The following is a 13,390-nucleotide window of genomic DNA, read 5'->3' on the forward strand; positions in this document are numbered from 1 at the left end:
AACGAAATAGATGAAATTTATTAAATTATAAAAATTGTTTCATTATCGAAGTTGGAACATTATAACACTTGAATTTTTAGTATATAATATGTATATATATATATGTGTGTTATCGTCATGAAATTTCGCACCGATGTGACCTAGACGCACGACTTTTACAAGGTGAACATTGGTGGGAGAAACGAGAAACACCAACGGCTGTGACAGTGGCCAAGCAACTTCTGCACAGTGTGATCCTCTTAACATTCGCGGACGAAAATCTTTCACATTTGACGTTTTATATTTGTTATTTTTTGTTTTGTTTTTGTTTTCATTGCATTGTTAAGTGGTTGTCATTTTTGTATGAAAGTAAGTGTTAACTACGTCACGTGTTGGGTGCGTTGACCTGTGTTAAAATCTAGGTTTGCAGTTTTCTCTTCCTCAATTGGATTTTTGGTGAGAGTGCCCGATATGGATTCGATGGGTGTCATATTCGTGTAAGTATTATCATTTATAACAAATATAATTTTTTTTCTACCCTTAAGCAATTTTAATCGCTTATTTTATTTTTAAAAATAGAACAATAATATGCGTGACACATTTTAATTAGTTTTTTTAATATATTGTATATCCCTATATATTCCTAATGAGGTTATTAATGTCACAGTATTTTTTTTTGGGTTAATATTTTTCTGACTTTCACCTTTTTATTTCGAATAAGCACTGGATCACATACATTGAATGGTTAAACCGGTAATGATTTGCAAATGTTAAATGTCAACAAAATTTCTCCTTAACACACTTTTCGTGTTTGTTTTCTCTTCCGCATAGTATGCATATGTAATTATTATTGTGTTAATTAAACTGCATTATCTATTAAATGTATTTCGAAGTAGTTCTTAGGTAAAATACTTTGTCTAATATCCACGATCACATGTTCAAATATGCGTTAGCAAACCTAAATTATTTATAAGATAACTTCATTCAATTAATCTCTTTTGATGAACAATAACAGAAAAAATTACGTACGGTAAAGTAAACTTATAGTAAAAAAGTCGAGATGTTTCAGTGGTAAGAATTCAAGAATCTTAACCGATGAATGTGGGTTCAAACCCGGACAAAGCACCTCTGAATACGCTTAATTTTTTTTTATAATTCATCTCATGTTTTCGATGAAGGAAAACATCGTGTGAAAACTTGCATGTGTCTAATTTCATCGAAATTCTGCCACATGTGTATTCCACCAACCCGCATTGGAGCAGCGTGGTGGAATAAGCTCCAAACCTTTTCCTCAAAAAGGGAGAGGAGGCCTACTTAGCCTAGCAGTGGGACATTTACAAGCTGTTACTGTAAAGTAACCTTAAAATGTCGCACTGCTGGACTAAGACACAGCGACTAAAGGTTCTTATGTTTTAGAAGGCTTACAAATGACGAGCTGTTTGGTGTGGTTGATAGATACTCGCCTTTCACGCCGAAGGTTCGATTGTGTTGTGGGTTCGATTACCACCCAGGACAGACATATGTGTGCATGAACATGTCTGTTTGTCCTGAGTCTGGGTATATAAGTATATATTTACAAAAGAAAAGTAGTGTATTAGTATATCAGTTGTCTGGTTCCATAGCACAAGCTTAATTTAGGATCAGATGGCCATGTGTGGGAAATTTCCTAGGATATTATTATAATTAACTTATTCTACCCAGCTGCTCCAATGCGGGCTGGAATTCATTGAGAATGTTTCAAACCTTTACTGGTGGTAGGGCTTTGTTCAAACTTGTCTGGGTAGGTACCACCCACTCATCAGATATTCTACCGCAAAACAGCAGTACTTGGTATTATAGTGTTCCTGTTTGAAGGGTGAGCGAGCCAGTGTAATGACAGGTACAAGGGACATAACACCTTAGTACCGAAGGTTGGTAGCGCATTGGCGATGTAAGCGATGGTTAATATTTCTTATAATGCCAATGTCTATGGGCGTGACTATCATCATATCAATATCAGGTATGGTGGTCCATATGCTCGTCCATCTACCTATCATATAAAAAAAACCTTCGATTAAAAGTATGTTATTGTAGATATGTTTGTAGTTTTTTTTAAAGAAGTATCCCACCATGTATTCAATAGACCCGTCTGGTTTCGATACCAGGCATCAATTAATTGTTAGTCCCTTTTATATATAATATGTAGATATTTGCTGTACAATTTCTAGAATCACACACAATTTATATTATAAACAAAATAATCATACATATAAATCATTGTTTGTGAATTCCTATTGGCATAATAACATACCGTTATTTGTAAAATCAAAGTAGAACTGTGATACGCGATAATGACTATAATAATTATAATATTTAAAGGGTACATGTATCAAAATAGCGTATACCCGTCAGCCGACTATCTATATTTTACGAGTAATATACGAAGTGAGTTATTATACAATAGTAGTAAGTAAGTAGTGTAAGATTTCACTAGTGAAATATTGACAACCGACTTAGAATGGTATACTATTTTGATGCTGTTTGATATGTTATAATTATTATGGCCAATATCGTATATCACTTTCTGACTTTTACGGACGTTTTCTGCACTAAATTTATTAGTTTATTCTTAAAGAAAAGCCCTAAAGCAGGTCCCTGTTTTTATAACATTGCGTTCTTGCTGACTATGGAGATAAAATCCACGATACATGAAAACATTTTGCAAGATATCAGCTGTAAACAGATAGAAGGTACCACTTGCAGTTTATATCTTATGTTATATGAAATCATTTTAAAATTATATATTCACAATAAACAAGTCAAGTTAACGGGCTGTAAATGTCCCACTGCTGGGTTAAGATCTAATCTTCTTGCCGAGCATCATCGGAGTTCGGAAGCGAGGAGTGCTGGTCGGAAACGGTTTTCTTCTGTGAAAGTGTGATGTCTCAGAAGGAGGCTACGGAGTGGGAGCGGGAAGAGGACGCCGCTGCAAACCTGCTCCACCGAAGAAGACCGGGGAGAAGAATGAGGCGCTATGCGCACCTTCTCCCTCCGCCGCAATAGGCGTCGCCGGGACTAGGGGGGTTCTCAGTACCCTGGTAATCCCTCCTAGTGAATGGAGGCCTAAATAGGCACCCCGTCCGTCAGAGCGTCACGGTAGCATGCGCAAGCGATCACGTAGCTCTCTTCGTTAAGACGGAAAGGGTACCGCTGGTTTTTTAGTGGGTATTCCGAGGTTCGGGGCGCACTCGGCTCCTCGGACACCGGCGAGCACCACATAACCCCGCCCCCACTGTTCCGTGGGGGAAATGCGTAATACGTTTTTCCAGCGTGAAAAACAAGGATTCTATTCCACCACACAACCCCAACGCGTATTGATACGCATAAGCCAGATTCTATCACAAAATTGTTATATATAAACGCAAATTAGACCATAAAATATAGTTGTGGTTATCATGGTTTGAACCTCCTATATATATTAAAGATTCACTTTTTCTAACGCGGCTATCTCTTCATAAAATACATATGTATGTATAATTCACGTAGATATTTACTTTATTTTCGTTAAAAATTGTTACCCGACCGACTTATCCACATTAGCGTACTCAAGTTAAAGTGTGCACAGTCTGTGAAGACTTTACCGTAAATGTTAGAAACAAAATAGTTTTAGCCTTACTTAAAAACTTTGCTTAGCGGCTATATAGTAAAACACTGATTTTGCTCCCTCTGTCATTATTGATTTGACATTCGAAAGAAGAAGACAGCGTCACAGTAACAGTGTTGTTTGTGTTGTGACATCTGGTCACAATGTTTATAAGGCATTAAATTTTTAATCTCTCATTTGAAGCTACGAATTAATTAAAACAACAAAAATTCAATGTTAAAATGTTGGAAAGAAGAAAAACAATAAACTACAAAGCATGCAAACTCCGTCTTCACTTACATTGACTTCTAAAAGGCAACCTCAATTAAAAAAATAAATCATTATAATTATTTATAATATGTGAATTAATATAAAACATATGTACCTCATAAGATATTTTACATTAATTCGTCATAAATATTCAGACATTCTGGTCCATAAATTTGTAATGTCAAAGAATAATGTTACGAATAGATTATATTTTAAAATTTTAATATTATTTATTAAATTCAAACTTTGATTATTAGCAAAAGTCATTTTCAGTCATAGTACAGAAGACAAAACTTTCGCGGTAGCATTCTAACATACATTACCCTTATTATATACATTCAAATATACGATAGACATATTAGGGATTTAACCGCAAGCATATATTTCATCTATCGTGGTCGAGCTCGAGCTGACAGACCCTTTTTTTCAGGCAGTGGAAACCTTCAGAAAGGTACCCGGCTCCTTTAGGTGAGAACCGGGTCATGTGGGATTCTTATCCACTAAAACCACTGCGGGTGCCATCATCGGCACGGACACACGAGGCTTTTTAAGCCCCGGGCGTCGGGGCTGACACGGCCCAACGTAACTCAAACCCTGAATACAGTATATAAGAGAATAAACATATACTTAATTATACATCATTTAATAGAAAAAACACATTAAGACCCATTGGAATATCAATTTCTGACATATTTCATTCGACTGTATAATATATTGAAAATGAAAAGTTACTTACTTAATACTCAAGAAAATTATAAATATGAAAGTGTTAGAAACAAATTAATAAGGCGTCTTTATACAATAAAGGATTATATAGATAAAAAGTGTTGAGTTAGTATTCGTTGATTTCTATGCACGACAAATAATATTTCAATTTTGTTTATTTTTTCTATGTAACGATTGTTGAAAAAGAGTTATTGCTGAGTTTATTGCTCTCCGAACTATTGTAACTTCAATAATTTAATTTAATCTTGTACAAATACTATTTAGAAGTGCTCGCAAGAGCCTACTTGAAATAAGTAGTATATTTTGAATTTATTTGATTTGATAAGTGTATGTGTGTGTGTAAAAATCCGAGATGGCCCAGTGGTAAGAACGCGTGAATCTTAACCGATGATCGTGGGTTCAAACCCGGGCAAGCACCACTGAATTTTCATGTGCTTAATTTGTGATTAAATTCATTTCGTACTTTACGGTGAAGGAAAACATCGTGAGGAAACCTGCATGTGTCTAATTTCACTGAAATTCTGCCACATGTGTATTCCACCAATCCGCGTTGGAGCAGCTGGAATAAGCTCCAAACCTTCTGCTCAAAAAGGGAGAGGAGGCCTTTAGCCCAGCAGTGGGACATTCACAGGCTGTTACGGTTACGGTTACATGAAATATTACATATAGGTTATCAGAGGTACATAACGAGACAGAATTACTTACTTCCCAACACCGAGACGAATCCGGTGGCCAAAATTTGTTAAATATAAAAGTCATGGATTTTATATGAGTTCTAACGTCCTATCAAGTTCAATGAAAAGATCTCCTCAATTTCCTATGCTTTTCGCTCGGGAAAAAGTAGCATTTCACCTCGTGCACTTTTAACGAATTAATATTAATATGAAATATGAAAGTGACTCTGTATGTCCGTCACGCTCTCATGGCTAAAACAATGAAACAATTTTGATGAAATTTCTTATAAAGCAATGTCCTTCCCTCCTCCTTGAACTGCAACGCAGGCCACTTTTTTATACCTAGCATCTGTAGACACACCCCACCCTAACGTGCGGGCGAATCCGCGAGCGAAATCTAGTTTAATATACTCTTTAACCGCACGCTATATCGGTATTCGAAATGGCTTTTATTCAAATATCTTATAACATCCATATTTTCTTTATAAGAGGAACATAAATTCCAAAGCGGACTTTCCTAAAGACATTTATAATACATTCGATTCAGTATTATATAAATTTGATCGAAAAGTAATGAGTTAAAGGTTTCTTTTAAGAAATCGAATACAATTCATATAATTTATTCTAAATATTAAATAATAACGAATAATTTTTTACTAAGATATTTCTGGAAATTTGAGATAAAAATAGTAAAAATAAAATCGCATTTGAATTCTATAGATAATTTAGACGATTATAGCGAACAGATGTGAGCAAAAACTGACTTGGTTTCATACTATTTATTTATGATTATCATGTAAAATATAATTATATAATCAAATATTATATGTATATATATAAGTAACACGAATCTATTGTGTAAGTGCATTTTGGCAGTGTACCAAAACGGTATTATGTGCAAGACGACGATAAAATGATGTCGCCGCGCCAAGTACAACCATTATCCTGTCTTAGGGGATATTTCACAGGAGATTACTTCCTGGTAATATTTATTTTGTATAATTTATATAAATTTTATGTTCCGATAAAAATATGTTATTTATAAGCTGATTTTCTAAGCAATATCATAAATTATCGTGGAATTCTGTGTAGGTAAGTAAGTCTAATCTATTTTTCCTGTGAAGCAGGATTTATTAATAACAAGTTTTCGCCCACGTAATTCCCCCGTTTAAATCCCTTGAAAACGTGTACGCAAAATTTTATGAAGATTGAGTAGTTAAAACGTGGAAACGTAACAAACAATCAAACTCACCTTTTCATTTATAACATTATTCAGGATTTCAAGAGATAAAAATAACTCAAATCATTATCCGACTTGCTGAAGTAATAACTCAAAAATAAACTTCATATAAGAAATAGGATGAATTCAAAACAAAAAATATATCAGAGTTTTAGACACTTTAACAAATTCCAAGCTTTATAAATAGCTATGTAATTTATTTAGAGAGAAACTCGAAACGAAATGAAATTAAGGTAAAGTAATTTAATAACGAAAGACACCATAAAATACGTATTTAAATTAAATTATATAATTTTATTGATACTTCAAAGCGGTTTAAAAGAAACAGGAGTAGGTAAGTTTAATAAATAACAATAATTAACCTACATAAGTATCCCGTTAATCGAGCCAAATAATTGTTTCTCTATTTTGATTTATTATCATTTCCACAGATCAGTCCAATTGGATACATCAAATAATACCGTCGTCGACAACTTTAAATTAAAACGAACAATATGAACACAATGAAATAGTGTTTTTAAATCTAATCGTATCATCTTAATAACTAATAAACTACTACTACATAAAAATAGTAAGATAAATGCTTAGAAGCATTATTTAGTAGAACGGGCTGGTTTTATAGCTGACTAAGTTTTCTTCCGCGGCTTCGGTCGCGTGTTAGTGCCTCATGTGCTTAGTATAAAAATATCCTATATACTTCCTTTGAGTTTAAATTTCATCGAAATCGATTCATTGGTTTAGCAGCGGAAGCGAAACAGACAGAATTACTTTCGCATTTATAATATTACTTAGTATGAGCCATATAGATGAGCCATTTCTACCAGATAATTCAAACAAATCAGAGACCTTAAGGGAGAGGTAGGTGGTGTAGTAATACACATACATACAAATATTTACAAACGAATATAATGTAAAACACAAAAGAACTATAATTCTTTACTTTTTAATTTATTTTCATATTATATAAAAAACTTTTTAAGTTAAGTCTCTGCCTAAAACTTTTTGTTAATCCGTACTTGTTAACTACACTACTTAAATGTGGCGATAAGTCTATCTTACTCAGCTTAATGCCTAAACCATAATAAAATTTTATACGGAATAAGCGAAACAAGGTTTGTCTATCATAACAGATAAACAATAAGAACGAAACTTATGTTAATACTAGCCGTCCGTTCCAACTTCATAAAATTGAAATAATATTGCTATTATTATTATTTAAAAAAAAACAACGCCGAATCTATTGCCGTGTCACCTATTCATACATCCACGGTTCCTAAACACAAAAACAGCAAAATCGTTTCAGCCGTTTCGAATAAGTTCAATGAAATATTAACGCGCAGAAGGATTATATAATAATTATATATTATTATGATAAGATTTTAGCGTCAGATAGCTTATTTGGTAGAAAATATAACGGCTGTAAATTTATGTTAAATTAATCACTATTAATATACGTCAACCTACCCATCGAATTTTTACTTAGTTAATTAAAAACCAACCGCTCCGGTAGAATAAACATGCCGAATCGGTCGTAACTTTAAAATAAAATTTTATTGAATCTTGGGAATCGATTCAAAAGTGCTAAGTGCTTGTTTGTTTGTGTTTGAATATAATTGATTTAATTGAGACGTGATAGGTTTTAATTTGCAAATTAAAGCCAAATAGCTGAACTGAGTAGTTATGTGTTTCGCTTTGTTAAGTCTGTTTAACACGAGCACAAGGAACATAACATCTTCGTTACCAAGGTTGGTGGGACGCTGTGATGAGAGGAATCGTAAATACTTCTTACCGTGCCAATGTCTACTGGGCGGTGGTGACAAATTATCGTTAGATCCATTTGCCAAAATGGCATAACAGTAACAGCCTGTTAATGTCCCACTGCTGGGCTAAGGCCTCCTCTCCCTTTTGAGGAGAAGGTTTGGAGCTTATTCTACCACGCTGCTCCAATGCGGGTTGGTAGAATACACATGTGGCAGGATTTCAATGAAATTAGACACATGCAGGTTTCCTCACGATGTTTTCCTTCACCGTCAAGCACGAGATGAATTATAAACACAAATTAAGCACATGAAAATTCAGTGGTGCTTGCCCGGGTTTGAACCCACGATCATCGGTTAAGATTCACGCGTTCGAACCACTGGGCCATCTCGGCTTTTTAAAAAAATGGCATACTATATAAAAAAAAGAAAATGTAAGAAAATTATCTTTTTAGTATAATCTAACGTAACAATTTTTTTTTTCAGGAGAGTCTAAACTATTATTAAATTGTATGTCATACTTTGGTATACTAATGAATGTTATTATTAAATTTTTTTTTTGTCAAATGATATTTCACGATAACATTGTTATATTTAATTATATAGTTTGTCTGTTAATTATTATTATTAACAGAATTAATTGTTTTATAAAGATAAAAATAAGATTTATAATATTTCCAAGTTGTTTCTCAGATGAAAACTTTTAATATTATTTTATTAATTACTAGCTGACCCGTGCCCACTACGTTGGGCGGTAAACATTTTTACTTGTGATTAAATTATGATTTTGGATCGGTTGGTACTGAGTGCTATGATTTATTTCCTGATTCCGAAACTCGCGTTGGCCGAACGTTAATAAAATTGTCTCACGTATTTGATATTTTAAATTATATCTTAATCTATGCTACCAAAAAACATACTGTAAAAAATAATTTTTTTTCTAAATAAAATTTTCTTATTGATAAAGAAATTTCTTTTTAAATAGATTGACGTGTTGTAAAAACCGTGTGTTTCAACGTGTGTTGAAAAAAACCGTCTAATAGAAATATCATTCAATAGATTACGACACGGTCGCGGTTCCATGCCTATGTCGTATTATCTTTTTAACCATTCGTCCTAATTATATGCAGTAAAGTCTTATATTTTAAAAAGTTGAGACGATATGCTTACTTATTTTGAAAAAAAAAAAAATTAAATTATCTGTTTGTTCTAAATAACCTGTAAAACTTAATTGTGATTAAAATTTATTTTCCTCAAGTATTCAATGTTTTTTTGGAATAAATGTTTGTTCTCAACCGCAATCCAAGCTGTTATATCAATATATCTCTCATGGAATCAACAAATTTATGAAACGCTGATGTGCTTGAAAATTATTAGAAAATATATATTAAATCTCACCTTAGAAAAGCTATAAGAAAGATGACATATATTGAACATATAATAATGACGTCACTGTAGATCGTGACAGCTCATATATAAAAGGGATTATATCTCGGTATATCGCATAACCTAAACATTAATCAAAAATAAAATAAATGAACGAAGTCGAGCTGCCTTACCCCCATAGGGGAAGATTAATGACACGTTATATTTCGTAAAAAATACATTAATCCAGAAAAATATTCGATAATCTTAAACCGACAGACTCAATAAACAACATAAACCATATATACTATACGGGGGAAGTCCCCGTTTTTTGTTAATAAAACAATTATTATGATAATTATTTATATTGTAACAAAGTGTCAATTTTCGTTTGATTCAATCTGATCCAATGGTGAATAAAATATATAAACATTCGAATACTAAATCCAAAAATTTGATATAAGTTAGATCTATAAAACAAAATTAATCATGAAAAAAGTAAGTTATTCTGTAGGTTCATGAAAACATATTTAGGAATTTAAAGTTGATTTACTATTTCATTCAAGAAAATGATTAACCATTAAGTTTGTTACCTGTTTCTCGGTAGAGTTTACCTTTAGAACCGGTGATAACTTTACATTCCACCTACACTGTAACATGACAATTCAAAAGATTATAAGAACCTACTTGAACCAAGGATATTTTGATTTTAATAGTGCAATTAATAACACGTAAAATAAATATCCAGCTGCTGGGCTAAAGCCTCAGGTATACAATATGTAGACGTGGGCTGACCACTCGGTCACCTGTTCAAACAAAGACAGACAGTAAACAGAGGAGTTGCTTTTACGATATTAAATTTCTGGTAGTGTCGTGCACTTCAAAACACTTAGCATAATTCTTTAAAACATATAAACGTACATTTGTAAAACTATAAAACATGTGTCATAATGGCTTGAAAAGCTCAGACTCTAGAATGTATTTGGAAAAAAAATCAGTAAATATATAATCATTTGTATGTAATTAAAAAAACAAATAATATTAAAAAATTTAATGTTCAAATAGAATAGGAAGAATAAATATAAATTAATATTTAGAAAGCAGCTTAGTTTCTCAACGAGTTTTGTTCAAACATAACGTTTCTAATTCTCATAAGCTTTAATAGCATTGTTGTATTCAAGTTCTATCACTTTTGCAGATCTTCAAATCTTAGCAACAAACATCAGAATTCTAGCCTAATTTTGTAATCCATTTGACCCAAGTATTAGAAATCTAAGAGGTAATGCTTTGTGTAAGTCCATCTGATTAGGTACCACCCACTCATCAGATATTCTACATAAGCAATACTTAATATTATTGCGTTCTAGCTTGAAGGGCAAGTGAGCCAGTAACTACAATCACAAGGAACATAACATCTTAGTTTCCAAGGTGGGTAGCACATTGGCGATATAAGGAGTTGTTATTTACATCGCTAATCTATGCGCAGTGGTGACAAACTGATATCGTTCAATTCCACCACGCAAATCTAATGCGTGTTGGTGGAATACTACATGTGGCAGAATTTCAGTGAAATTAAACATATGCAGGTTTCCTCACGACGTGTTCCTTCACCGTCAAGCACGAGATGAATTATAATCACAAAATAAGCATATGATCTTACTGGTGGTAGGGCTTTGTGCAAGCTCGTCTGGGTAGGTACCACCCACTCATCAGATATTCTACCGCAAAACAGCAATACTTGATATTGTTGTGTTCCGGTTTGAAGGGTGAGTGAGCCAGTGTAATTACAGGCACAAGGGACATAAAATCTTAGTTCCCAAGGTTGGTGGCGCATTGGATATGTAAGCGATGGTTGACATTTCTTACAATGCTAATGTCTAAGAGCGTTGGTGACCACTTACCATCAGGTGGCCCATATGCTCGTCCGCCTTCCTATTCTATAAAAAAAAAAAAAAAATGAAAATTCAGTGGTGCTTGCACGGGTTTGAACCCACGATCATCGCTTAAGATTCACGCATTCTTATTATATTCAATTTGAAAGTAATACTAATGTCCTCCAGACTGATTTCGGCCACGGTGGCCAATCTCAAGAGAGATTAGCCAACTACGCAGGATATATTATAGTGCACAAGTGTGTGCGCAAACACAGGTGCACTCTGTATTCCCTAACTCTTATAATCCGATAAGACGGCAATCCGACACGACCGGAACGAGGCAGAGGAGTCTGGAAGTTGGAAGTGTATACACTCCCGGTGTATACACTTCCAACTTCCAGACTCCAGGCTGCTACTGAGAATTTTCTGACAGAAAAACCCAATAACTTTTTATTGGCCTGACCTGGGAATTGAACCCAGGATCTCTGGGTCTGCGGCCTTACATCAAGCCATTAGACCAACGAGGCAGTCAAGTTAGAAGTATATATATTTTTAAATTATGATATAAGCGCGAGTTTCCAGTATTTCAGCAACATGAATAAAAAAAAAAACGTTTCATTTCACATACCAAGGTCAACGCTGTCGTCCCACTTGACACCGGTTTCCATAGAATTAACATTTTTTCCTCATTTCGAACGACAGCACGTAACTGTGTGTTCCTCGAAACTTTCTACGAATATCGTGGGATATGAAAATTTTATCCTAATTATGCCGACAGATGTTCACAGCTTTACACTTTAAAAAAAGATTTATTTTCCTATACCAAATTCGCAAAGTGGAATTAATGATTCGTAAAATTGCAACTTAATTTATTTGGATGATTCCAGAAGAAGAAACTTTAAATTAATTACTAATCGTTTTATTAAAACTTTTTATTTAATCGTTTTATTAATTCCTTTTTTTAACGAAAAAAAATTATAACTTGTTTTAAATAAAAAATCATTAGTATCGTTATAATACCAGTTGCAATGTACATTTTTTTAATTGTTCGATTAATACCCATATTTATTTATTACCATATAATATATTTTTATTTATTAAAATATTTTTTTAAATAAAAAACAAATAAGAATACAATTACGCGTAATTATTTTTTTCTAATTTAATTATAAATAAATAAATTTTCTTATGTTTTGTAAAAATTAAAGGGAATTCTATATTAAATCTTCAATTAATCTAAACATCAATTTGAATTCGTTTTAAGAATTCCAACAATCGTAGCGGTAAAAGCCCTTCTTAAGTTTTCACTAATTTAGATCTCTTATAGAACTATACGACACTAATTTAGCAATAGACAATCGTGTTTATCGAGAATATAAGCTATTATTTATAATTATCGTGATGTCTTTTCTCGGAGCACGCTAATATTGATACTACATTAGATTATGACATTAATTAAATAAAAAAAAATGTTTGAAAATCGAGATGGTAAATGTGACCCTGGGAACTGAGATGTTATGTGTCTTGTGACTCTATTTACACTGGATTACTCACTCTTCAAATATGGACAGGATGGCCGAACACTAAACAGACTCTCACTCTTTGACCCGAAACGCCTTTGTGCTCATTGCTTTATCACAGGTTATCTCTAGAAATTGTTGTTGTACGAAAATACCAACTTCTAAGGAGTGAAACTATTTCTATAGGACAAATACAATTTTATAACTTTGGATACATATATTGTAAAAAAACTAAAAAAAGATTATTTATATTTACGTCATCACAACAGAGCATTTTGCTTGCAACGATATCAGCTTCTTTCAATTAATCTGAAATCAACGTGCGATTGTTTCTCTTTTGGTTCGGACACACTTTTAAGCCCG

At 33.1% G+C, this 13,390-nt stretch overlaps 1 protein-coding gene across 1 annotated transcript in view; it reads left to right on the forward strand.

Moving 5' to 3' along the window:
• The first annotated feature begins 225 nt into the window (after positions 1 to 225).
• The window catches only part of LOC126778166 (uncharacterized), a 67,705-nt gene continuing 54,540 nt past the window's right edge, over positions 226 to 13,390 (forward strand). Inside the window, exon 1 of the mRNA XM_050501610.1 lies at positions 226 to 476. The gene's annotated coding sequence lies outside the window, so the exon portion shown is untranslated. The remainder of the gene's footprint in view (positions 477 to 13,390) is intronic.

Source organism: Nymphalis io, chromosome 25, assembly GCF_905147045.1.
Source record: "Nymphalis io chromosome 25, ilAglIoxx1.1, whole genome shotgun sequence".
In the NCBI taxonomy this organism is placed as follows: Eukaryota; Metazoa; Arthropoda; class Insecta; order Lepidoptera; family Nymphalidae; genus Nymphalis; species Nymphalis io.